The sequence below is a fragment of the Triticum dicoccoides genome, chromosome 1A, assembly GCF_002162155.2.
Source record: "Triticum dicoccoides isolate Atlit2015 ecotype Zavitan chromosome 1A, WEW_v2.0, whole genome shotgun sequence".
NCBI lineage: Eukaryota > Viridiplantae > Streptophyta > Magnoliopsida > Poales > Poaceae > Triticum > Triticum dicoccoides.
This window is the reverse complement of record NC_041380.1, coordinates 45,972,444-45,997,461: the sequence shown is the minus strand read 5'-3', so window position 1 is coordinate 45,997,461 and position 25,018 is coordinate 45,972,444.

Genomic DNA, 25,018 nt, shown 5'->3' with positions numbered 1-25,018 from the left:
ACAATTTAGTTTCTAAGTACTTATGCCTCTTGCAATATCTATCTTCCCTATTTGGTGTATACTTGCAAACCCAATGCACTCCACAAAAATTGACATGTTTATAGGAGACATTTTCATCATAACTAGTGTAATCATCATTAGTATCATGGATATTCCAAGAATTCGTACTAACAACATTGCAATCATGCTCATCATTCAAAGATTTAGTGCCAAACATTTTATAAACTTTTCTTCCTCCATCACTTGAGCACAATTTTCCTCTCCATCATACTCATGAAATATATTAAAAAGATGAAGCGTATGAGACAAACTCAATTCCATATTTTTCTAGTTTTCTTTTATAAACTAAACTAGTGCTAAAACAAAAAACAAAAGACTTGATTGCAAGATCTAAAGATATACCTTCAAGCACTCACCTCCTCGGCAACGGCGCCAAAAAAGAGCTTGATGTCTACTACACAACCTTCTTCTTGTAGACGTTGTTGGGCCTCCAAGTGCAGAGGTTTGTAGGACAGTGGCAAATTTCCCTCAAGTGGATGACCTAAGGTCTATCAATCTGTAGGAGGCATAGGATGAAGATGGTCTCTCTCAAGCAACCCTGCAACCAAATAACAAAGAGTCTCTTGTGTCCCCAACACACCCAATACAATGTTAAATTGTATAGGTGCACTAGTTCGCCGAAGAGATGGTGATACAAGTGGTATATGGGTAGTAGATAATAGTTTTTGTAATCTGAAAAATATAAAAACAGCAAGGTAACTAACGATAAAAGTGAGCGTAAATGGTTATTGCAATACGTTGAAACAAGGCCTAGGGTTCATAGTTTCGCTAGTGCAAGTTCCCTCAACAATAATAACATAATTGGATCATATAACTATCCCTCAACATGCAACAAAGAGTCACTCCAAAGTCACTAATAGCGGAGAACAAATGAAGAGATTATGGTAGGGTATGAAACCACCTCAAAGTTATTCTTTCCAATCAATCCGTTGGGCTATTCCTATAAGTGTCACAAGCAGCCCTAGAGTTCGTACTAGAATAACACCTGAAGACACAAATCAACCAAAACCCTAATGTCACCTAGATACTCCAATGTCACCTCAAGTATCCATGGGTATGATTATACAATATGCATCACACAATCTCAGATTCATCTATTCAACCAACACCTAGAAACTCAAAGAGTGCCCCAAAGTTTCTAACGGGGAATCACGATGAAAACGTGTGCTAACCCCTATGCATAGGTTCATGGGCGGAACCCGCAAGTTGATCACTAAAACATACATCAAGTGAATCACATGGTATCCCATTGTCACCACAGATACGCATGGCAAGACATACATCAAGTGTTCTCAAATCTTTAAAGACTCAATCCGATAAAATAACTTCAAAGGGAAACTCAATCCATCACAAGAGAGTAGAGGGGGAGAAAACATCATAGGATCCAAATATAATAGCAAAGCTCGCGATACATCAAGATCGTATCACCTCAAGAACACGAGAGAGAGAGAGAGACCAAACACATAGCTACTGGTACATACCCTCAGCCCCGAGGGAGAACTACTCCCTCCTCGTCATGGAGAGCACCGGGATGATGAAGATGGCCACCGGAGAGGGATTGCCCCCTTCGGCAGGGTGCCGGAACGGGTCTAGATTGGCTTTCGGTGGCTACGGAGGCTTCTGGCGGCGGAACTCCCGATCTATTGTGCTTCTCGATAGTTTTAGGGTACGTGGGTATATATGGGTGAAAGAGATATGTCAGGGGAGCCATGAGGGGCCCACGAGGGTGGAGGGCCCGCCCAGGGGGGTGGGCGCGCCCCCTACCTCGTGGCCTCCTCGAAGCTTCCCTTGCGTGCACTTCAAGTCTTCTGGGGTTCTTTCCTTCCAAAAAAGAGTTCCGTGAAGTTTCAGGTCAATTGGACTCCGTTTGATTTTCCTTTTCTTCGAAACCCTAAAACAAGGTAAAAACAAAAACTGGCACTGGGCTCTGGGTTAATAGGTTAGTCCCAAAAATGATATAAAAGTATATAATAAAGCCCATAAACATCCAAAACAATAGATAATATAGCATGGAGCAATCAAAAATTATAGATACGTTGGAGACGTATCAAGGTTGTCTTTTCAATTCTTTCCAATCGGTGTTCGTTTCATCCGTCCCCAAGTTTCTTTTGTTTTCCCGCCCACCCACCCCTTTTTCTTCAAGGACTCAGATTTCTTAATCAAGTATCCATCTTATTGATGTGAAGTCTCTTCATTCTTTTCCATCAATGTTCTTATCCGGTGATTCTCAGGAGGATACTAACGGAGTTTCAACTGTATTATTCTTTGTTCTTTTTCTTCTCCGGTGGATTTAATTCAAGCTTTGTCGATCATATCTTTTTCCTCAGTTCAAATGCTTTCTCATGCCGGTGCACCTCTTAATCATTCACTTCTCACTATTCATTTGTTCTGGAGTGCTAAAGATATCTCAGAAGGTTCACGTTTCCATTCTTGATCCGTTCAAGTTATTTCGAGGTTGTTATCTCATTCAAGCCATTTAATTCAACCGGCGCATTATCTATTTTAAATCGTTCAACGGTGTTTCTCTTAAGTGGGCCCTAACCCAGAGGTATTTTCCCAGGATCTTACCGGACTCTTCTAATCTTCCCAGAGTTACTCTCAAATTATTTTCCAAGTTTGACATGAGAATGAATTATCATCAGTCAAATACCTTCTCCAAGATCTTTCACATTCTTTTCATCGTTTGTTCAACCTTTCTAATTTTCATTCCGGAGTGCCTCAACAATTCATGGTGTTGCTTCTCGTCGTCATTCTCGGATTTTGAAGACCAAAGAAGAGTTTCTCTTCAATCATATATGTTCTCGTGAAGATTCATGGTTCTAGCTTCATGCCATCCTCTCATAATTGTTTTCGATTGTGAGAATTCTTTTCACCCATCCAGAGCAATTCAAGAGTTTTTTCAGTTTGATTCTTTGAAGCCCATCATCTCAGAATTATCCATTCTCAGCATTCATCTCTCTTTCCCCAATCATACCGGTGCATCATTCAAGTTTTCTCTAATCAGCTCACGGTCTCTTCGTTCTCATGTATCCAAATCCCCTCAAGTATCTTCATTCGTTTTCCAATTCTTCCGGGTGAATTGTGACTTTCCTATTTTTATTTTCAATTATTACGGTGGTTCATTCAAGAATTCTCTTCCATTGTTATTGTATCAATTCATTTTTTTTTCAATCCTACCGGTGGTTCGTTGAAGACCTTCTCAAGTTTGCGCTATATCTATCTTAATCCTTTCTACGAGAATAAGTAGTATGCCAAATCCGTTGCTTATCATCAACTTAAATTGGTGAAGGATAAGCATAATGTAATTATTATTCTTGTTTCATTGAGTAAATTCAATTCCTTATTCCGGAGGTTCATAAAATTCTTGTCTTTCATTTGTTCATCTTTCTTTCCTGGAGTTTCAAGATCTCTCAATTATATCATTTTGAAGCTTCATCTAAATCATTGCAAGTCTTCACCTTGTGTTTTCAACTTCTCTTTCTTTTCGTTATCCTTTTATTACCGGAGTTCTTCATGGAGGCTCTACATGATGGTTCATCAAGGATTTAATTCCTTCTCAAAGTGTTCATCGAGATTCTTTTCAGAGGAGTTCAAGCATTCTTCATCTTGCATTCCGAAGTGCAATTCTTTCATATCTTATATTTTGAGGTGGTGTTATGTCAATATTGATAATTTCCCTTCGTGTTTCATGATTCACAAGTTTTCAAGAGTGAGAAATCTAAATCCATCATTTTCTCTTCGCTCAAGACATCTTTTCAATCCATCAATCTCTTCATTGGAGTTATATTGGGTTATATTTCACCTAAAGTTTTCCTTAAGGGTTGTTTCTATTTATGGTGCTTATAAACAACCCAAATTATTCATTTATCCTCCCGGTGAAATAAGTTTCTTGTGTCCTTGTTCATATCAATCCAATCTATTGTTTCGTTAGTGGCAGAATTTCACCTCAAGATTTCGAGATGTTTTCCATAAGCCCACAACAAGCTTACTCTTTTCGTTGTTGGCTTTCCAACAACTCCGTTCGACCCTTCTCCTAAAGATGCTTTTTCAAAGCTCAGTTCATGTAAAAGATGTTGTTTTCTTCTCTGTTCCTTTAATTCCATTCTTTTATCTCTTCCGGAGGCATTGTGATGTTACTCTCTTCGACCAATTATCTTGTTTTCCTCAAGATCATTTTCTTTCCTTTGCTTATCCATTTAACCGGAGTGTCATGACCTCCTTTCAAGTTCTTTGCAACTTATCAAGTTTTCCTTCTCCTTTCAGTCGGAGTGTTGCCCAAATTATATAAATCGTATTCCTTATGTATCTTGTTTTAACCGGAGTGGTTTCAATATCTATTTGTCACTCAACTTCTTGGTTCTCATCGTGTCCCATGTTTCTCTTATCTAACGGAGTGTTCGCAATCTTGTTCATCTCCATTGTATTGTTCTTTCAATGGTTTAACCTCTCAAGGTTCTTTGGTTTCACCATCAAAGAAGCAACTTAGTTTTACCTCTTCTCTTCCTCTTCCGTTTTTCTCCGGTGCCATCCTAGATCTCGGGACGAGATCCTCTCGTAGTGGTGGAGTGTTGTGACGTCCCAAGGCTGACGCACAAGGTGTCTTCCAGTTATTCGTTGTTGTTGCCTTGTCATTTTCTTGCATGTCGGATCTTGCCATGTCATCATGTGCATTACATCATCCTGTTTTCAAAACTTGCATCCGTCTCGATCTCCTAGTTCTTTCCGTTGTTCGTTCTGAGCCTAGACACAGTTGCACGCGCCTGCGGCACCTCTGAAATATTATTTTATAAGTGGCCGGAATATGTTCTCGGAATGGGATGAAAGTTGGCATGCGGTGTTGTTATGTTCTTAGTAGGCTGCCGGCCAAGTTTCATCGCATTCAGAGTCTGTTTGACGCCCCAACGGATAATTATAGCGACAATATAGTCGGTCAAATCATCGGACGTTTTCGGTGTCCGAAAACTGTTGCCGGGCTTCCCTCTCTTTCCTCCCTAGAGCGTCAACACAGTCCACTACCTACCGCTAGGCCCAACCTAACCTCTCCCGTCAGTCCGCGGCCCTACTCGCGTGCGCGTCCGAAAGCTGTCCTGAACCCGACCCGGGCAGTCGTCACCGTTGGATTCGGATCATCCCCAAACGTCCCTAAAACATCTTCAGTTTTTCTTTTGGACTCCCCTAGCTTTTTATCTCAACCCTACGATTTTATTCGGATGGTCTAAATACCCCTTCCTTTCCCTATATAAAAACCCCTAGTCCTAATCTAGTCTAACCCTAAAATCTAGGACATTTGTCCCTTACCCCGCCGCCGCTGCATCTTCATCGGGATCCATCCCGAGCCAACCCGCGCCTCCTTCCTCCCTCGTTTTCAGCACAATACCATCCCACCTCCTCCTCTCGATCCATCCTCGCGCCAAGCTCTAGATCGAGCAGGAGCCTCGATCTCGAGCTCATGTGCTTGTTCCCCCAGGCGCCTGAGGCCTACGTCTTCTCCCCTCGATCCCAAATGGATCGTGAAGCTGTCTGAGTCCTTGAGCAGGAGAGAAGCTCCTTGATCCCCTTGACTCTGTCCTCTGCGCCCTACTGCCTCCTCCTCGTCGCCTTGGAGCCCGAGCGCGCCACCACCTGCAGGCCGACCCCGTCGCCGCTCCTTCCCTACTCCTCTTCCTTCCTTCTCCTCCAAACCTTACCCCGTTTTCCCATGTCTGTTTTCTCCATGGACAGGGAGCACCATGGCTTCCACTTCAAGCTTCTGCGCCGCCCGGAGCTCCTCGACGCCGGCAGGATCCGTCGCCTTGGAGACCCGTGTCCCCACCGGACCTCCGTCCTCTGCTGCTCCTCTACATCGCGCCGCCGTGCAAGTCCTCTCGTTCCTCGTCGTCCTCGCGCGGATGGCCATCAGCCACCCAAGAAGTTGCAGCTCCCGCCGGAGCCCCGAGTCCACCTCTGCTCTGCGCCAAGACCCTGACTCCTCTACTTCGAGCTCCATCCGCCGTCGCGCCCTGCATCGCCTGAAGCCGCACCGTGTCTTGCCTCCTCTGTCTGCTTCCTCTGCATCGAGCGAGGCCAGGCAACTGCGCCCCGCGTTGTCCCTCTGAATCGACCGCGCCAGGCACGCAGCGAGATTTGGCCCAAGACGCTTCCCTGCTGCCACATCTCCACTAGACGGGCCTTGGCCCATGTGAGCAGCGCCCAACCCCTCTCCTGTGCTTGTTGGGCTAGGCAGTTTCAGCCCGTGGACGTGTTTTTTTTCTGGACGAATTTACTAATTTTCCTTCACATGCATAATTACAGAATATGCCATCATTTTAAAATGCTCACACCTAAATAACCATGCATCGGAATTAATTAAAATTTATATGAAAAATGCATAGAATTTTGTCTATTTTAATAATATCCAACTTTCTTGCATGTTTGATATGTTAAACTTGTTGTTTGTTTAAATTTGCTCATATGCCATGCTAAAATGATTTATTTCATAACTAAATAACCGTAACTCCAAATTTAATAAACTTTATATGTAAATGGGGTAGAAAAATGTCTAGTTTAACATGGTGGCATTACTTTGCATGTTTAACAACTCTAAAATTGTATTTAGGGCAGAACAGTACCAAATTCATAATATGCATATGCGGATTTTCCGGACATGTTGCTTGTTGTCCCGGCCTCATTTAAATTTGCCTAGATAGGTAGTTTTATTATGTTTCACCTCTTTCCATGTTAGTAACATTTAATATTGTTGGGTACATAACCGAGAGAGAACTAAATAAGTCATGTGGTGTTTCGTCAATATGCAAGTCGTTGCATATTGACCTCCACTTAATTTGTAGTATTGTTTGTGCACTTTGCCATGCCATGCTTCATTAAGCCGGACATGCATCATACTTGGTTGTGCATCACACCATGCTTATGTGATGGTCATTTACTATGTTGTTTGCTTCTTTCCGGGTTGCTTCTCGCATTAGCTTCGGTTTCATTCCAGAGTTGTGAGGATTCGTTCGACTACGTCCGTTTGTCTTCTTGATGGGCTCGTTCTTCTTCCTTGCGGGGTCTCAGGCAAGATGACCATACCCTCGAAATCACTTCTATCTTTGCTTGCTAGTTGTTCGTTCTATCGCTATGTCACGCTACCTACCACTTGTTATATCATGCCTCCCATATTGTCATATCAAGCCTCTAACCCACCTTCCTAGAAAACTGTTGTTTGGCTATGTTACCACTTTGCTCAGCCCCTCTTATAGCGTTGCTAGTTGTAGGTGAAGCTGAAGTTTGTTCCATGTTGGAATAAGGATATGTTCGGATATCACAATATACCTTACTTAATTAATGCATCTATATACTTGGTAAAGGGAGGAAGGCTCGGCCTTATGCCTGATATTTTGTTCCACTCTTGCCGCCCTAGTTTCCGTCATACTGGTGTTATGTTCCTTGATTTTGCGTTCCTTACGCGGTTGGGTGTTATGGGAACCCCTTGACAGTTTGCTTTGAATAAAACTCCTCCAGCATGGCCCAACCTTGGTTTTACATTTGCCTAACAACCTACACCTTTCCCTTGGGAGTAATTAACCCGAGGGTCATCTTTATTTTAGCCCCCCGGGCCAGTGCTTCTCTAAGTGTTGGTCCAAACTGGGCGATGTCCGGCGCCCCCTGGGCAACTAGGGTCTATGCCAACCCGACGTCTTGCCCATCCGGTGTGCCCTGAGAACGAGATATGTGCAGCTCCTATCGGGATTTGTCGGCACATTCGGGCGGCTTTGCTGGTCTTGTTTTACCATTGTTGAAATGTCTTCTAACCGGGATTCCGAGACTGGTCGGGTCTTCCCGGGAGAAGGAATATCCTTCTTTGACCGTGAGAGCTTGTGATGGGCTAAGTTGGGACACCCCTGTAGGGTTTGTGTTGGAAATATGCCCTAGAGGCAATAATAAAATGGTTATTATTATATTTCTTTGTTCATGATAATTGTCTATTGTTCATGCTATAATTGTGTTATCCGGAAATCGTAATACATGTGTGAATACATAGACCACAACACGTCCCTAGTGAGCCTCTAGTTGACTAGCTCGTTGATCAAAAGATAGTCATGGTTTCCTGACTATGGACATTGGATGTCATTGATAACGGGATCACATCATTAGGAGAATGATGTGATGGACAAGACCCAATCCTAAGCATAGCTCAAAGATCGTGTAGTTCGTTTTCTATAGATTTTCCGAATGTCAAGTATCATTTCCTTAGACCATGAGATTGTGCAACTCCCGGATACTGTAGGAGTGCTTTGGGTGTGCCAAACGTCACAACGTAACTGGGTGACTATAAAGGTACACTACAGGTATCTCCGAAAGTGTCTGTTGGGTTGGTACGAATCGAGACTGGGATTTATCACTCCGTATGACGGAGAGGTATCTCTGGGCCCACTCGGTAATGCATCATCATAATGAGCTCAATGTGACCAAGTGGTTGATCACGGGATCATGCATTACAGTATGAGTAAAGTGACTTGCCGGTAGCGAGATTGAACGAGGTATTGGGATACCGACGATCGAGTCTCGGGCAAGTAACGTACCGATTGACAAAGGGAATTGTATACGGATTGATTGAATCCTCGACATCATGGTTTATCCGATGAGATCATCGAGGAGCATGTGGGAGCCAACATGGGTATCCAGATCCCACTATTGGTTATTGACCGGAGAGTCGTCTCGGTCATGTCTGCGTGTCTCCCGAACCCGTAGGGTCTACATACTTAAGGTTTAGTGACGCTAGTAGGGTTGTTGAGATATTAGTATATGGTAACCCGAAAGTTGTTCGGAGTCCTGGATGAGATCCCGGACATCACGAGGAGTTCCGGAATGGTCCGGAGGTGAAGATATATATATAGGAAGTCAAGTTTCGGGCATCGAGAAAGTTTCGGGGGTAATCGGTATTGTACCGGGACCACCGGAAGGGTCCCGGGGGTCCACCGGGTGGGGCCACCTATCCCGGAGGGCCCCATGGGCTGAAGTGGGAGGGGAACCAGTCCCAGATGGGCTGGTGCGCCCCCCATGGGCCTCCCCTGCGCCTAGGGTTGGAAACCCTAGGGGTGGGGGCGCCACACTTGGCTTGGGGGGCACTCCACCCCCCTTGGCCGCCGCCCCCCTTGGAGATTCAATCTCCTAGGGCCGGCGCCCCCCTAGGGGTCCTATAAATAGTGGGAGGAGGGAGGGAAGCCGCACCCTAGCCCCTGGCCTCTCCCTCTCCCTCCCGTGACACTCCTCCCTCTCCCTGTGCTTGGTGAAGCCCTGCCGAGATCACCATTGCTTCCACCACCACGCCGTCGTGCTGCTGGATCTTCATCAACCTCTCCTTTCCTCTTGCTGGATCAAGTTGGAGGAGACGTCTTCCCAACCTTACGTGTGTTGAACGTGGAGGTGCCGTCCGTTCGGCGCTAGGTCATCGGTGATTTGGTTCACGACGAGTACGACTCCATCAACCTCGTTCTCTTGAACGCTTCCGCGCGCGATCTACAAAGGGTATGTTGATGCACTCTTCTCTCCCTCATTGCTAGATGACTCCATAGATTGATCTTGGTGATGCATAGAAAATTTTAAAATTCTGCTACGTTCCCCAAAAATTTGAACTTTTGAAAGCCGTGCCTGCGGTTATGTGGCAGATGGGAATTTGTTAATGTCCGGTTGTAGAGAATTTGACACTTAACTTGATTAAAATGCATCAATCGCGTGTGTAGCCGTGATGGTCTCTTCTCGGCGGAGTCCGGGAAGTGAACACAGTTCTTGTGTTATGCTTGGACGTAAGTAGTTTAAGGATCACTTCTTGATCACTTCTAGTTTCTTGACCGTGTGTTGCTTCTCTTCTCGCTCTCTTTTGCGTAGCCACCATACATGCTTAGTGCTTGCTGCAGCTCCACCTCACTACCTTCTCCTACCCATAAGCTTAAATAGTCTTGATCTCGCGGGTGTGAGATTGTTGAGTCCTCGTGACTCACAGATACTTCCAAACAGTTGCAGGTGTCGATGATCCCAGTGCAGGTGACGCAGCCGAGCTCAAGTGGGAGCTTGATGAAGATCTTGGTCGTTGTTTTTGTGTCTTGTCCAGTTGTTCAGTAGTGGAGCCCAGTTGGGGCGATCGGGGATCTAGCATTAGGGGTGGTCTTTCTTTATTTTGGTTCCGTATTCGGACCTTTGATTGTACTTTGGATGATGTATGGATTATTTATGTATTGTGTGAAGTGGCAATTCTAAGCCGACTCTTTATCCCTTTCTTATTCAGTACATGGGATGTGTAAAGAGTACCCCTCTTGCGACATGCCTACCATGCGACTGTGCCTCTAAGTCGTGCCCCGACACGTGGGAGATATAGCCGCATTGTGGGTGTTACATATGAATTTGAAACTGTTGTGGCACATCTTACTAAATTGAATGATATAGCCACCCTATTCAGTCATGAGGAAAAAAATCATTACTACTATATCCTTAAGTTATTTCCATTCTCATTAAAGGATGATGCTAAAACATGGTTTAATTATCTTGCTCCTGGTTGTGTGCGTAGCCCTAGGATATGATTTATTACTTCTCTCCTAAATATTTCCCTGCTCATAAGAAACAAGCTGCCTTAAGGGAAATATATAATTTTGTGCAAATTGAAGAAGAGAGTATCCCACAAGCTTGGGGGAGGCTTCTCCAATTACTTAATGCTTTGCCTGATCATCCTCTCAAGAAAAATGGAATACTAGATATCTTTTATAATGGACTAACTGATGCTTCCAGAGACCACCTGGATAGTTGTCCTGGCTGTGTTTTCAGGGAAAGAACTGTTGAGCAAGCTGAATTGCTATTGAATAATATATTGAGTAATGATAATGATTCGACACTTCCTGAACCAACTCCTAAGCCAACTCCAAAGAAAAGGGGTATTCTATTTCTCAGTCCTGAAGATATGTAAGAGGCAAAGAAATCTATGAAAGAAAAGGGTATTAAAGTTGAAGATATTAAGAATTTACCACCTATTTAAGAAATACATGGTCTTGATAACCCGACACAGGTAGTAAAGGTAAATTCTCTCTATAGATTTGATGAAGGTGATATTCCTCGTAATAAGTCTGCTAGCCAATTCTTGGATGAGTTTGATAATTTTATTGTTAAACAAGAAAACTTCAATGCTTATGTTGGTAGACATTTGAAACATAATGCTTATATGATTGAACACTTGAGTGATTATATGTCTTGAGTTAAATGTGACCTTAAACTTATTAGTAAACATGTTTCTATGGTTACCACTCAGGTAGAACAAGTGCTTAAATCTCAAGATGATTTGCTCAGTGAATTAAATAATAAGAAAAATGATAATGTTGTTAGAGTTGTGACTAGGGGGGGTAGAATGACTCGGGAACCTTTCTATCCTTAGGTCCAGCGTAAGAGAGTTGAGCAAGATTCTTAGAGAACTAATGTTGATGCACCTAGTCCTTCTAAGAAGAAGAAAAAAATTATAGGACTTTGCATGCTTCTAGTGAACCTGTTGTTGACACACCTGAGAATCCCAATGAAATTTCTATTTCCGATGCTGAAACACAATCTGGTAATGAACATGAACCTAGTGATAATGTTAATGATGATGTTCATATTGATGCTCAACCTAGCAATAACAATGATGTAGAAATTAAACCTGTTGTTGATCTTGATAACCCACAATCAAAGAATCAATGTTATGATAAGAGAGACTTCGTTGCTAGGAAGCACTGTAAGGAAAGAGAACCATAGGTTCAGAAACCCATGCCTTTTCCTCCTAAACCATCCAAGAAAAAGGATGATGAGGATTTTGAGCGCTTTACTGAAATGATTAGACTTATCTTTTTGTCTATGCGTTTGACTGATATGCTTAAAATGAATCCTTATGCTAAGTATATGAAAGATATTGTTACAAATAAAAGAAAGATACCAGAAGCTGAAATTTCCACCATGCTTTCCAACTATACTTTTAAAGGTGGAATACCTAAGAAACTAGGAGATCCAGGAGTACCAACTATACCATACTCCCTTAAAAGAAACTGTGTTAAAACTGCTTTACGTGATCTTGGAGCCGGTGTTAGTGTTATGCCTCTCTCTTTATATCGTAGACTTGATTTGAATAAGTTGACACCTACTGAGATATCTTTGCAAATGGCCGATAAATCAACTACTATACCTGCCGGTATTTGTGAGGATGTGTCTGTTGTGGTTGCGAATGTTACTATTTTAACGGACTTTGTTATTCTTGATATTCCCGAGTACGATAGTATGTCTATTATCCTTGGTAGACCCTTTTTGAATACTGTAGGGGCTGTTATTGATTGCAACAAAGGCAATGTCACTTTTCATGTTAATGGTAATGATCATACGGTACACTTTCCGAGGAAACAACCTCAAGCCCACAGTATCAATTCTATTGGCAAATTTTCAATGATTACTATTGGAGGTTTTGAATTCCCTCTTCCTACTTTCAAGAATAAATATGATATTCTTATTGTTGGGGACGTGCATATCCCCGTTGAGGTAACCTAGTGTAATTCGAAAATTCTCCGGTTTCATGCGATTCGGAAAGAGTTTGTTAACAAGACATGATCAACCTTGTTAGTGGATTCCTTTTGATGATCACGAGATGGATGAAGTTAAAAAGCACAACTCTCTGTACCCTCCTTTTACTTTCTGTTATTTAGATTAAATAAAGCAAAAATAGTATTTTCTGTCTCTTTTCTGAATTATGCTTGTAATAAAAATACCCCAAAAATAAAAGTTCTCCAAATGTCCTGAAAATGAAATATGATTTTTTTGTAGAATATTTAAGAATATCTTGCACTGAGAACACACCAGGGGGACCCACCATCTGGCCATGAGGGCACATGGCGCACCCACCCCCCTGGGGCGCGCCCCCTGCCTCGTGGACCCCCTCCACTTATTCCAGCACCCACTCACTATGTCTTCCTTCAGAAAAATCCTCCCAAAGCTCAAACCCGTGTTCTAGCTCATCTTGCTGCCATTTTCAATCTCCTTGCTCAAAACTCCATTCACAAAACTATTTGGGGATATAGTTCTTCGGTATATGACTCCTCAAATGGTCCAATTAGATTTTGTTCTAGTGCTTTATTTATTGCAAATTTTTACTGCTGAGGTGACCCTGTTCTTGAGCTTGCATGTCAAATTTATATGGTCCAAAGTAGTTTTAATGCATGATATAGTCCCTAGGCACTTGTGTGAGTAGTTGCTATCAATCTTGTTGAGTTTGGTTCACTAAAAATTTCAGAAATTTTCCAAAGAAAGAAAATGATGAAGAGATTGTTGAGGGGCTCTTCAGGCCGAAGCTGGAAGGATAAGCAGAATGAGGAGAATAAAAAGCCCAAATACAATCTTCCTCGCACTGCGGAGGCCTCACCGACTTCCTCCACGACCAGCGCAAACAACACTCTGTTTATCAGTGGGATCATGAGGAGATCGCCAACCAGTGGTACCCTGAGGGCCCTCGTCAGTACACCGGAGAGAGTAGCTTCGATCTGTGTGCATAGACCAACTTAGCCAAAAGCCTAAGCTTGGGGGAGTACGTATTTCTCACCGACATTACATTCATGTTCACACACTCATTCTAGTTGTCGGTGCTCATACTTTTTCATTGTACTATCCATGCTAGGTTATTTTCTTTTCTAAGCCTTTTTCTTGTGTGTTTGAATAACCTTAAGAAAAACCCAAAAAAATAGTTGTAGCTTTTAGCTAGTTTACTTTCCATGCCTATAGTGGTAGTAATTAAAAGAAACCCCAAAAGATTTCTCGCTCTTCTTTTGCTTGTTGGGAGCTTTCCCGTGTAAATAGTTTTATTTCCTTTCTTATTCTTTGGGGGTCGAGAGGAGAAGACCATGATGAAAATGTTGAGTGTCATATGTACTTCGACGGTGGATTTGCGCGTCAGGGCGCGGGGGCTAGAGCCGTGCTCATCTCGCCCACCCAGGACAAGCTCTACTACGTCGTGCATCTCTGCTTCCAGCATGCTGAGAAGATCTCCAACAAAATCGCGGAGTACAAGGGCCTAATCGTCGGCCTTAAAGCTGCGGCGGCCCTGGGGGTTAAGCGCCTCACCATCCGGGGTGACTCCCAGCTCCCCGTCAACTTCTCCAACAAGGCGTACAAGCCAAAGGACGAGCACATGGAGGCATATCTCAAGGAGGTACGCAAAATTGAGAAACAATTCTTGGGCTTGGAACTGCATCATGTACCCCGCGACACGAACAAGCAGGCGGACGACATCGCCAAGAGGGCATCTCGACGAGATCCTCAAGAGTCGGGCGTCTTTGAGGAGCGGCTCTTCAAGCCATCGGCGGCTCCCCCCGTAGAGGGACCAGCATCGCCTCAGGAGGCTCTCCCCGGTGCCCCCTTCGAGTGCCCCAGCCTGCTGCCCAACCTCGGGAGCCCGCATGCTTCTTGCGCTCGGGCCTTAGGAGGGGTGCTGGTCCAAGGAGCTCAAGGCATACCTGCTCCGGGGCGCCCTGCCGGAGAAGGAGGAGGATGCGGAACATGTGGCCCACCAGGCCACCGCGTAGTACATCCAGGACGGTGAGCTCTATCGGAAGCGCCCGAACGACATTTCTATATGATGCATTTCTAGGGAGCAGGGATGCAAGCTGTTGGCCAACATACATGACGGGGACTGCGGGCACCACTCCCCGTAGCGCACCCTCGTGGGCAAAGAAATCTGTAGCGGATTCTACTGGCCCACGACGCTCAATGATGCCACCGAATTGGTAAGATCTTGTGAGGCTTGTCAATTCCATGCTAGTCACATCCACCAGCCCGCTCAGGGCCTCCAAACCATCCCGCTCTCATGGCCGTTCGCAGTCTAGGGGCTGGACATCTTGGACCAATTTCCTCGAGCGCCCGGGGGCTACCGCTACCTCTACGTCGCCATTGACAAGTTCACCAAGTGGGCGGAGGTGGAGGTCGTCTGCACCATCCCAGCCAGCTCGGCCGTCAAGTTTGTTAAGGGCCTCGTGAGCCATTTCGGGGTTCCCAACTGCATCATCACCGACAATGGCTCTCAGTTCATGAGCAACCTTTTCAAAACATATTGTGCTAACCTTGGAATGCAGATATGCTACGCTTCTATGGCACACTCACAGAGAAATGGCTAGGCTGAGTGCGCCAATGCGGAGGTCCTGAGGGGCCTCAAGGCGAGGACCTTCAAGAAGAAGCTCGAGGCCGGCGGCAGGGACTGGGTCGATGAGCTCCAGTCTGTGTTGTGGTCCATCCGCACCACCGCGACCAAGCCCACGGGCGAGGCTCCATTCTTCCTCGTCTACGGAGCTGAGGTGGTCCTCCCTCATGATGTCAGGTGATAACCCACAAGTATAGGGGATCACAACAGTTTTCGAGGGTAGAGTATTCAACCCAAATGACAATGAAAAAGTAACAGTAGCAGTTTGTAGCAATCATAACAAGGACAATGAAAAAGTAACTTAGAAAAGATCAATATGAAATGATCTCGTAGGCAATGGATCAATCATGGATAATTATGTCGGATGGCATTCATCATGCAATAGTTATAACATAGGGTGACACAGAACTAGCTCCAATTCATCAATATAATGTAGGCATGTATTCCAAGTATAGTCATACGTGCTTATGGAAAAGAACTTGCATGACATCTTTTGTCCTACCCTCCAGTGACAGTGGGGTCCTACTGGAAACTAAGGGATATTAAAGCCTCCTTTTAATAGAGTACCTGACCAAAGCATTAGCACTTAGTGAATACGTGAACTCCTCAAACTACAGTCATAACCCGGAAGTGTCCCGACTATTGTCACTCCGTGGTTGCCGGATCATAACACGTAGTAGGTATAACTTGCAAGATAGGATCAAGAACACAAATATATTCATGAAAACCTAATAGGTTCAGATCTGAAATCATGGCACTCGGTCCCTAGTGACAAGCATTCAGCATAGCAAACTCATAGCAACATCAATCTGAGAACATAGTGGATACTAGGGATCAAACCCTACCAAAACTAACTCGATTACATGGTAAAACTCATCCAACCCATCACCGTCCAGGGAAGCCTATGATGGGATTACTCACGCACAGTGGTGAACATCATGAAATTGGTGATGGAGGATGATTGATGATGATGATGGCGACGGATTCCCCTCTTCGGAGCCCAAAACGGACTCCAGATCTGCCCTCCCAAGGAAAAACGGGGCTTGGCGGCGGCTCCGTATCATAAAACATGATGAATCCTTCTCTTTGATTTTTTTCTCCCCGAACCTGAATATATGGAGTTGGAGTTGAGGTCGGTGGAGGTCCAGGGGGCCCACAAGGACGGAGGGCGTGCCCCAGGGGGGTGGGCGCCCCCCCACCCTTGTGGCCAGGGTGTGGGCCCCTCTCGGTTGATTCTTTCGGCAATATTTTTTATTAATTCCAAAAATCATCTCCGTGAAGTTTCAGATAATTTCGAGAACTTTTATTTCTGCACAAAAATAACACCATGGCAATTCTGCTAAAAACAACGTCAGTTCGGGTTAGTTCCATTCAAGTCATGCAAGTTAGAGTCCAAAACAAGGGCAAAAGAGTTTGTAAAAGTAGATACGATGGAGACGTATCAACTCCCCCAAGCTTAACCCATTGCTTGTCCTTAAGCAATTCAGTTGGCAAACTGAAAGTGATAAAGAAAAACTTTTACAAACTCGGTTTGATCTTGCTGTTGACAATATGTAAAGCCAGCATTCAAGTTTTCAGCAAAGATTATGAACTAACCAAATTTACAATAACATTTAGGTCTCACATTTACTCACATCAATGACATAGTCTGAAGGAAATATGCCCTAGAGGCAATAATAAAGTTGTTTTTTTATATTTCCTTATATCATGATAAATGTTTATTTTTCATGCTAGAATTGTATTAACCGGAAACTTAGTACATGTGTGAATACAAAGACAAACAAAGTGTCCCTAGCTAGTATGCCTCTACTTGACTAGCTCGTTAATCAAAGATGGTTATGTTTCCTGACCATAGACATGTGTGTCATTTGATCAACGGGATCACATCATTAGAGATTGATGTGATGGACAAGACCCATTCGTTAGCTTAGCATAATGATCGTTTTATTGCTATTGCTTCTTCATGACTTATACATATTCCTTTGACTATGAGATTATGCAACTCCCGAATACCGGAGGAACACTTTGTGTGCTATCAAACATCACGACGTAACTGGGTGATTATAAACATGCTCTACAGGTGTCTTCGATGGTGTTTGTTGAGTTGGCATAGATCGAGATTAGGATTTGTCACTCCGTGTATCAGAGAGGTATCTCTGGGCCCTCTCGATAATACACATCACTATAAGCCTTGCAGGCAATGTGACTAATGAGTTAGTTGTGGGATGATGCATTACGGAACGAGTAAAGAGACTTGCCGGTAACAAGATTGAACTAGGTATGATGATACCGACGATCGAATCTCGGGCAAGTAACATGCCGATGACAAAGGGAATAACGGATGTTGTTATGCGGTTTGACCGATAAAGATCTTTGTAGAATATGTAGGAGCCAATATGAGCATCCAGGATCTTCTATTGGTTATTGACCGGAGATGTGTCTCAGTCATGTCTACATAGTTCTCGAACCCGTAGGGTCCGCACGCTTAATGTGCCATGACAATTTGTATTATGAGTTATGTGTTTTGGTGACCTAAGTTTGTTCGGAGTCCCGGATGAGATGACGGACATGACGAGGAGTCCTTAAATGGTCGAGAGGTAAAGATTCATATATTGGAAGGTTATATACGGACACCGGAATGGTTCCGAAGAAGATCGGGGAATTTTTGGAGTATTAGGAGGTTACGGAACCCCCCGGGAAAGTTAATGGGCCTATGGGCCATAGTGGAGGAGAGGAGGCAGTCCATGGGAGGTGGCGCGCGCCCCCTTGCCCCAATCCGAATTGGACAAGGGGAGGGGGTGCGGCCCCCCTCTTTCCTTCTCCCTCTCCCTCCTCTCCCCTCCCCCCTCTCCGTTAGATGGAAGGAGGGGGGCCGAATCCTACTAGGAACAGAGTCCTAGTAGGACTCCCCCCTCATGACACGCCCCCCCTTGGGCCGACCTCCTCCTCCCCTCCTTTATATATGTGGGCAGGGGGCACCCCAAAGACACAACAGTTGTTTCTTAGCCGTGTGCAGTGCCATCCTCCATAGTTTACCACCTCGGTCATATTGTCGTAGTCCTTAGGCGAAGCCCTGCGCGGATCACATCACCAACACCGTCGCCACGCCGTTGTGCTGACGCAACTCTCCATTGACCCTCTAATGGATCAAGAGCTCGAGGGATGCCATCATTCTGAATGTGTGCTGAACATGGAGGTGTCGTACGTTCGGTACTTGGATCGGTTGGATTGTGAAGACGTTCGAGTACATCAACCACGTTACTAGACGCTTCCGCTTTCGGTCTACGGGGGTACATGGACACACGCTCCCCTCTCATTGCTATGAATCTCCTAGATAGATCTTGCGTGATCGTAGGAAAATATTTGAATTACTACGTTCCCCAACAGTGGCATTCGAGTCAGGTCTATGTGTAGATGATATATGCATGAGTAGAACACAAAGAGTAGTGGGCGATAATAGGCATACTGCTTACAACCAACGTCTTACTTTGATTTGGTGGTCTTGTTCGATGAAGCGGCCCGGACCAACATTACATGACCGCGTTCATGAGACTGGTTCTACCGACGTGCTTCGCACATAGGTGGCTAGCGGGTGTCTGTTTCTCCAACTTTAGTTAAATCGAGTTTGACTACTGCCGGTCCTTGTTGAAGGTTAAAATAGCACACTTGACAAAAAATTGTTGTGGTTTTGATGTGTAGGTAAGAACGGTTCTTGCTAGAAGCCCTGTAACATCCCAATTCTTAGAATGTTTAAGAGAAAGTTTTCCAAAAATTAGGGCGAGAAAATTTCATTTGTTTTATTTGGTAACAAAGCTTAAATTGGACTTTTATAATTTGAAGGATTTAACTTGATCTAATGCAAACTTAAATTTAACTTGAGTTTTGTTCTTCTCTTTTAGCTGGGTTTTGTTTTTCTCCCTTCAGCATATTAAATTATGCGCATTTGTATTTTGTAACTTCTCTTGAATTTGTTAGCTTCTATTCCTTTTATAGATTTTCCTAAGAAGGAAAATATATTAAATTACTTTTCCCAAAATCTGGGCAATATTCGATGCCCAATCTACCTTCTCTATTTTAGCTTGTGTTTCTTATTCCTCTCACCCGAATGGACCCAGCCCATCTCTTTTCTTTTTTTCTCCATCTCTCTTGGACCGTAGCCCAACAACCCCCTCTCTCTATTTTTCCCCTCTTCCCTCCTTCCTCATGGGTCTGGCCGATCTGGCCCATCTCACCCAGCAGAGCGACCTCTCTTCTCCTCCCTCTCTGTACGCTCACAATCCTACAGAAAGGAAACGTCAACAGCCATGATTCCTCCTCTCCTTTTATTTCCCATAAACCCATCGGTTTCCAAAACTGAAAGGCCTTATCGTGCGCCTCCACCTCTTCTTCCACCTCGATCACTTCATCTCCTTCTTTCACCCACGCTTACACGCGCACCCAATATAGAGAAGAGAAAACCTACAGCCACTATGCACCCTTCCTCTAACTTCCTTAGTACTTCACGGTTTCCAAATCCGTGAGTACATGGACGAGCGCCCCGATCTCCTCTCTCATTCCTCTCAGCCCTCCTGCCTTCTCCCATCTTTGTTTTGCCAAGAACCCTCCTCAAACTGCTGCTGCTCCATGGACACGAGAGCTTGTTCCCGGTGACTCACCACACCTCCATCCAAATCCTTGCGCTCGAAGATCCTGCTCCATGTCGTGATTCTATTCAGAGAAGAAGGAACGCGTTCCGTCGACCACACGCGAAGAATTTCACATGTCCGTCTACACTGTTCATCCAGTTCATCGCACTGTTCCGTCAAACTTGGTGAGCTTCTATCAAATTCCTTTTGCACTCGTACTTGTCATCACCTAGTGTATCCCTTAGACATCATGATTCAACCTATCTATGTCGTTGACCGCGTGTGTCCAAAACCGAATTCGATTTGATGGCATCGTCTTGTCTTTTTTATTTTCTGTCCATCGAATGATCTTGTGGTAAACATATGAAATGTATCTTGTGGCTGTAGAAACTCAGTGGGGGAGTTAGATTGTTGGTTCTATCTTGTGAACGGTAGAATAGATATAATCATACTCGTTTTTTTGTATTCAACGGTCTTTCGAGTATGGTTAATGTGTTCTTGATATTCTTATGAGTGTATGCTAGATATCTCTTAATCTGTGCGTCATGTGATTTATTAGATTTATTTTACTCTTGTTAAAATTGTTTTGGCTCGATAATTTGTGTGACCACATATAATTATTTTTATGCATGTGTATTGTTTTTTTAGGAATCATTCTCATGTTTAGTGTTTTGTGTAGATTTTGTTTGAGTTACTAAATATAGTTTTATGTGTTGTCTCGTATTGGTATTGTTTTATGCGTTATGGTGTCCTTTCTTATGCATGCTTACAATATTTGGTGAACATTCGCCATGTTTATAATTTTGTAAGATTATTCTAAGCTTTGCTTTGTTTATTGAATCATGAAATACTTCATATCTTGACTATTTAATTTTGTTTAGCATGTTGATATCTTAGATATGGTTTACATATTCATTTTCGTCCATGTCGCATGTTCGTTTTATTGGTTTGAAATCATGGCATGCATCTGATAGTTATTAGGCATCATTTGTAGGTGTTTTGCATAGTTTTATTTATGCTAGATGTCAAATAAAATGCCTTGATGTTTGGAAATGAGTGCATTATAGTTTGTTACGTAGAATATAATTCCCAAGTTGTTCCTCTTCTTTCTAGATGTTTGTTATCCATGATTTCATGGTTGGATGCTTTATGTCATTCATATTTGTATTGCTATATAGAATCATTCTGATGGAATAACTAGTTTATTGCATATTGATAATTATCATGTGTGTTTATTTATATTAGTTTATTACCATGTCGTGTTAACAATTGCTTATAGCAGAATGCATGTTTGGTTGTATGCGTACCATGTACTATATCATTGCTAGTTTGTATTGTATGACTACACATTTGGTTAGCCTTGATTTACATTATAGTAGTTTGTTGATCTTGTATCTTCTTTTATTGAGCAACTTCTTTCTTTATCAATACTATGCCATGTTGTTGGGATTGTATAAATGGATTGCATGACATGTGTGTAACAACCCGTGTGCTCTATGATGCCCAGGTTGTCTAGTTATGTATTAGCAAGTCTAGGTTGTACTAGGTAGAAATACATGTCTTCATGTTATTGTTAGTATAGCACATCGTTTGATGTGATTGATGCCATGACCTAGATGTGTACTTTCTTAGTATGTTTTTCCCTTTTGCTTATAAGTCACAACTAACATGATAGTGTTGTGTGCTGATGCCATTCTTGATAGTCATGTTAGTTGATATTAACTAGGTTATCTCATAGTTATGAGTTGTACTCTCTTGGTGGCATATTTTGGGATCTCGTGTGATGATCACCCATGCTTAGCATCATATCGGGTTTATCTTACTATTGCATTTGTTGTGTGCATGTCCTTTGTCATATCTATTATATCTAGTTGTTGCATTGTTGTATGTCTAGCCATCGTCATGCAAGTGATCTTTCAAGTCTTATGAAGCTCTAAGTGTTATAGTTGCCTACTTTAGTTCTTCCTTGTAGATGTTTAACTTCTTACATCTTGGCCTTAGGAGTGTTTTAATACTTGTTGATATGACTCTTATGCTTAGGACGAGTCATATGTCATGTCAGTAGAGTTATGCTTTGATGACACACTCAGTGTGTGTATCGTGCTTTATTATTGCAAGCATGTGGTGTTAATATTATTGTCGGTGGTCATTAGTATTAGTTGTTCTTTATTATTAAGACCATCTCCCAGTTTAGTATCTTGCCAGGGTCACTTATATGTTTGATGCGTGTGTTATTCGTCAAGACATATTTATAACTTATCATTCACATACCTTGTGTAATATGTGTCCTGTTGTTTAATTGTGTGGCCATAGTATTGGTTTGATATAATGAAGTTGATCTCATTTTAGTTTAGTTTAGCATTAGGATAGAATTTATATCCAAGTCAATTCATGTGTTGTATGTTGTTTCATTCCTTAAGTACTATGGTTTGTAATGTTGGTTTTTTGTCTTATGGAACACTTGCTTTCGAATTATTATGTAGTTCATGTATATGTTTTTACTGCTATTGACCATTATAGATATTTAGATTCCATCTAAATATTTATTTGTGGTTCACTTTCACCTTTATCATGCAATGTTGTGATTGTGTAGTTAAATACATAAGGCGCTTCCTTTTCATGTGTATTGATGCCATTGTGTTTGTTATATAGTAGTTTCCTATATAGTTTGTTAAGATGTGTAGTGGGCACTACTAGTGTTTAATCACATAATTCATATTAGAACGTTAGTCTTGATCGCCAAGTCTTCCTTAGTTGTGTCAACCTAAACCATGTCAATTTATTGAGTCATGTACTTACCTTCCAATCGTGCTATCTCCTTTTGGAATCTCCATCTAATCAATATCTTGCTATCCATCCACTCTTAATTTGTTTTGGATGTTATTTGGATTTTCTATTGCTTTGGTATTTATTGTTTGTCTTTTGCTATCGTTACGACGATGTTGGACATGGACAGAAATAGGTTACCAAAGAAGGACTCAACAACGAAGGCATGCCTCCTTCTTTGATCATACTTATCCTATGTTTACAAAATTGCATTGTGTTTTATGGTTACTATGTCCATGTTATTTAATTCTTGTAGCTAGTGTCTCGATTGACACATTACCTTGATCCGCTTGTCGCCTATTCATTTGACGCCTGAGTAGAATTATAGTATTCCGATAGAGTAGAAATGCTTAGCCATGCTTATCACCATATAGGTGCCCTGTTGAATGACCTCTAAGTCATTGACATTTGAAACTTGACGCTGAGCTAGGCCAGTTGGCCCTTGTTGACCTTCTCTATCCTCTTCTACTCTGGGTGAAACTTACTATCTAAATACTGGCGAGGGCGACAGCTGAATCAAGGATTGAAGGAGCGATTGGCCGCCCTTCACGAGTTGAAGGGGAAATCAGTCGTTCGTGTCGCTTCAGGCCTAATAAGTCTTGGATTTGAAGATTGTGATAACAGTACAACCACATGCTATATGGGCACCCGCTTGATCAAGTAAGCTAGTCAGCCTTAGGTGTCGATGTCACCGTAGCACAGATGGGATAGCTGCCTTGTGAGGAGTATCCTCAGCACAGATGGGGGGACCGGTTTAAGGACATACTCTCAGTTCCGTGCGCCAGACCCGATGGGCATGTCACATCTTTGGGGGATCTAGTCCAAAGACCTCGTCATAATCTCCCTGCCGGTATACCAAATGGTGTACTATACCAGCGGCCACTGGTGGCATCAAGACGAGATTGTGTCGTGTGGGTAAAGTGTACAACCTCTGCAGAGTGTAAAACTATTCGAATAGCCATGTCCACGGTCATGGACGACACATGAATCTTTCTTGACATACAGGACCTGTCTTGCTTATTCCCTCTTTGCCCCTATTCTTGGAACCTATGAAGAGTGTGAGTTGATCGAGGATCCTCACTTTGATGAAAGATATTCTGGAGATAAAACATGTTTTCATCAAAAGGTGCTTTTATTCAACTGCTATATTTTTGAAACAAAATTAGCTTTTATGCAAATGAGCCATAAAGCCTTCCGTTGAAGCCACATGTAGCTATTAGGTCCCTCCCCGAGGGAGGCATGTTGAGTACATAATATACTCATGGCAATAATTTTGTTGACAACAGAGTTCCATGAAGATGAAGGTGATGACTACGACTACTATGACGATTCGTAGGAGTGAGGTCACGTGGACTACATCGACTGCCTGTGACTGAGATGGAGTCGCTACGCATTTTTACATTCCGCTGTTATCTCTATGTAATAAATGTCATTAGACATTTTCCCTATGTATGCCTTGTGGCAAGATTTATTAAACTTGTAATAAATTTGTGCATTGTGCAATGATACCATTTCGCTGTGTTGTCAACAATGATCCTGGGGTTGACAAATATACATAGGAGGGTCTGGAAGTTAATTCTGGGTTCTCATACGCCCGTAGCAGCCACGTAAAACTTGCAACAACAAAGTAGAGGACGTCTAACTTGTTTTTGCAGGGCATGTTGTGATGTGATATGGTCAAGATGTGACGAGATATAAATTGTTGTATGAGATGATCATGTTTTGTAAAAGTTATCGGCAACTGGAAGGAGCCTTATGGATGTCGCTTTATTATATGAAATGCAATCACCATGTAATTGATTTACTTTATCACTAAGTGGTAGCGATAGTCATAGAATCAATAGTTGGCGAGACGACAACGACGCTATGATGGACATCAAGGTGTCAAGCCGGTGACGATGGAGATCATGACGATGCTTTGGAGATGGAGATCAAAGGCACAAGATGATGATGGCCATATCATGTCACATATTTTGATTGCATGTGATGTTTATCTTTTATGCATCTTATTTTGCTTAGTACAGTGGTAGCATTATAAGATGATCCCTCACTAAATTTCAAGGTATAAGTGTCCTCCCTGAGTATGCACCGTCGCTACAGTTCTTCGTGCCGAGACACCACGTGATGATCGGGTGTGATAAGCTCTACATTCACATACAACGGGTGCAAGCCAGTTTTGCATGTGCAGAATACTCGGGTTAAGCTTGACGAGCCTAGCATATGCAGATATGGCCTCGGAACACTGAGACCGAAAGGTCGAACGTGAAACATATAGTAGATATGATCAACATAGTGATGTTCACCATTGAAAACTACTCCATCTCATGTGATGATCGGACAT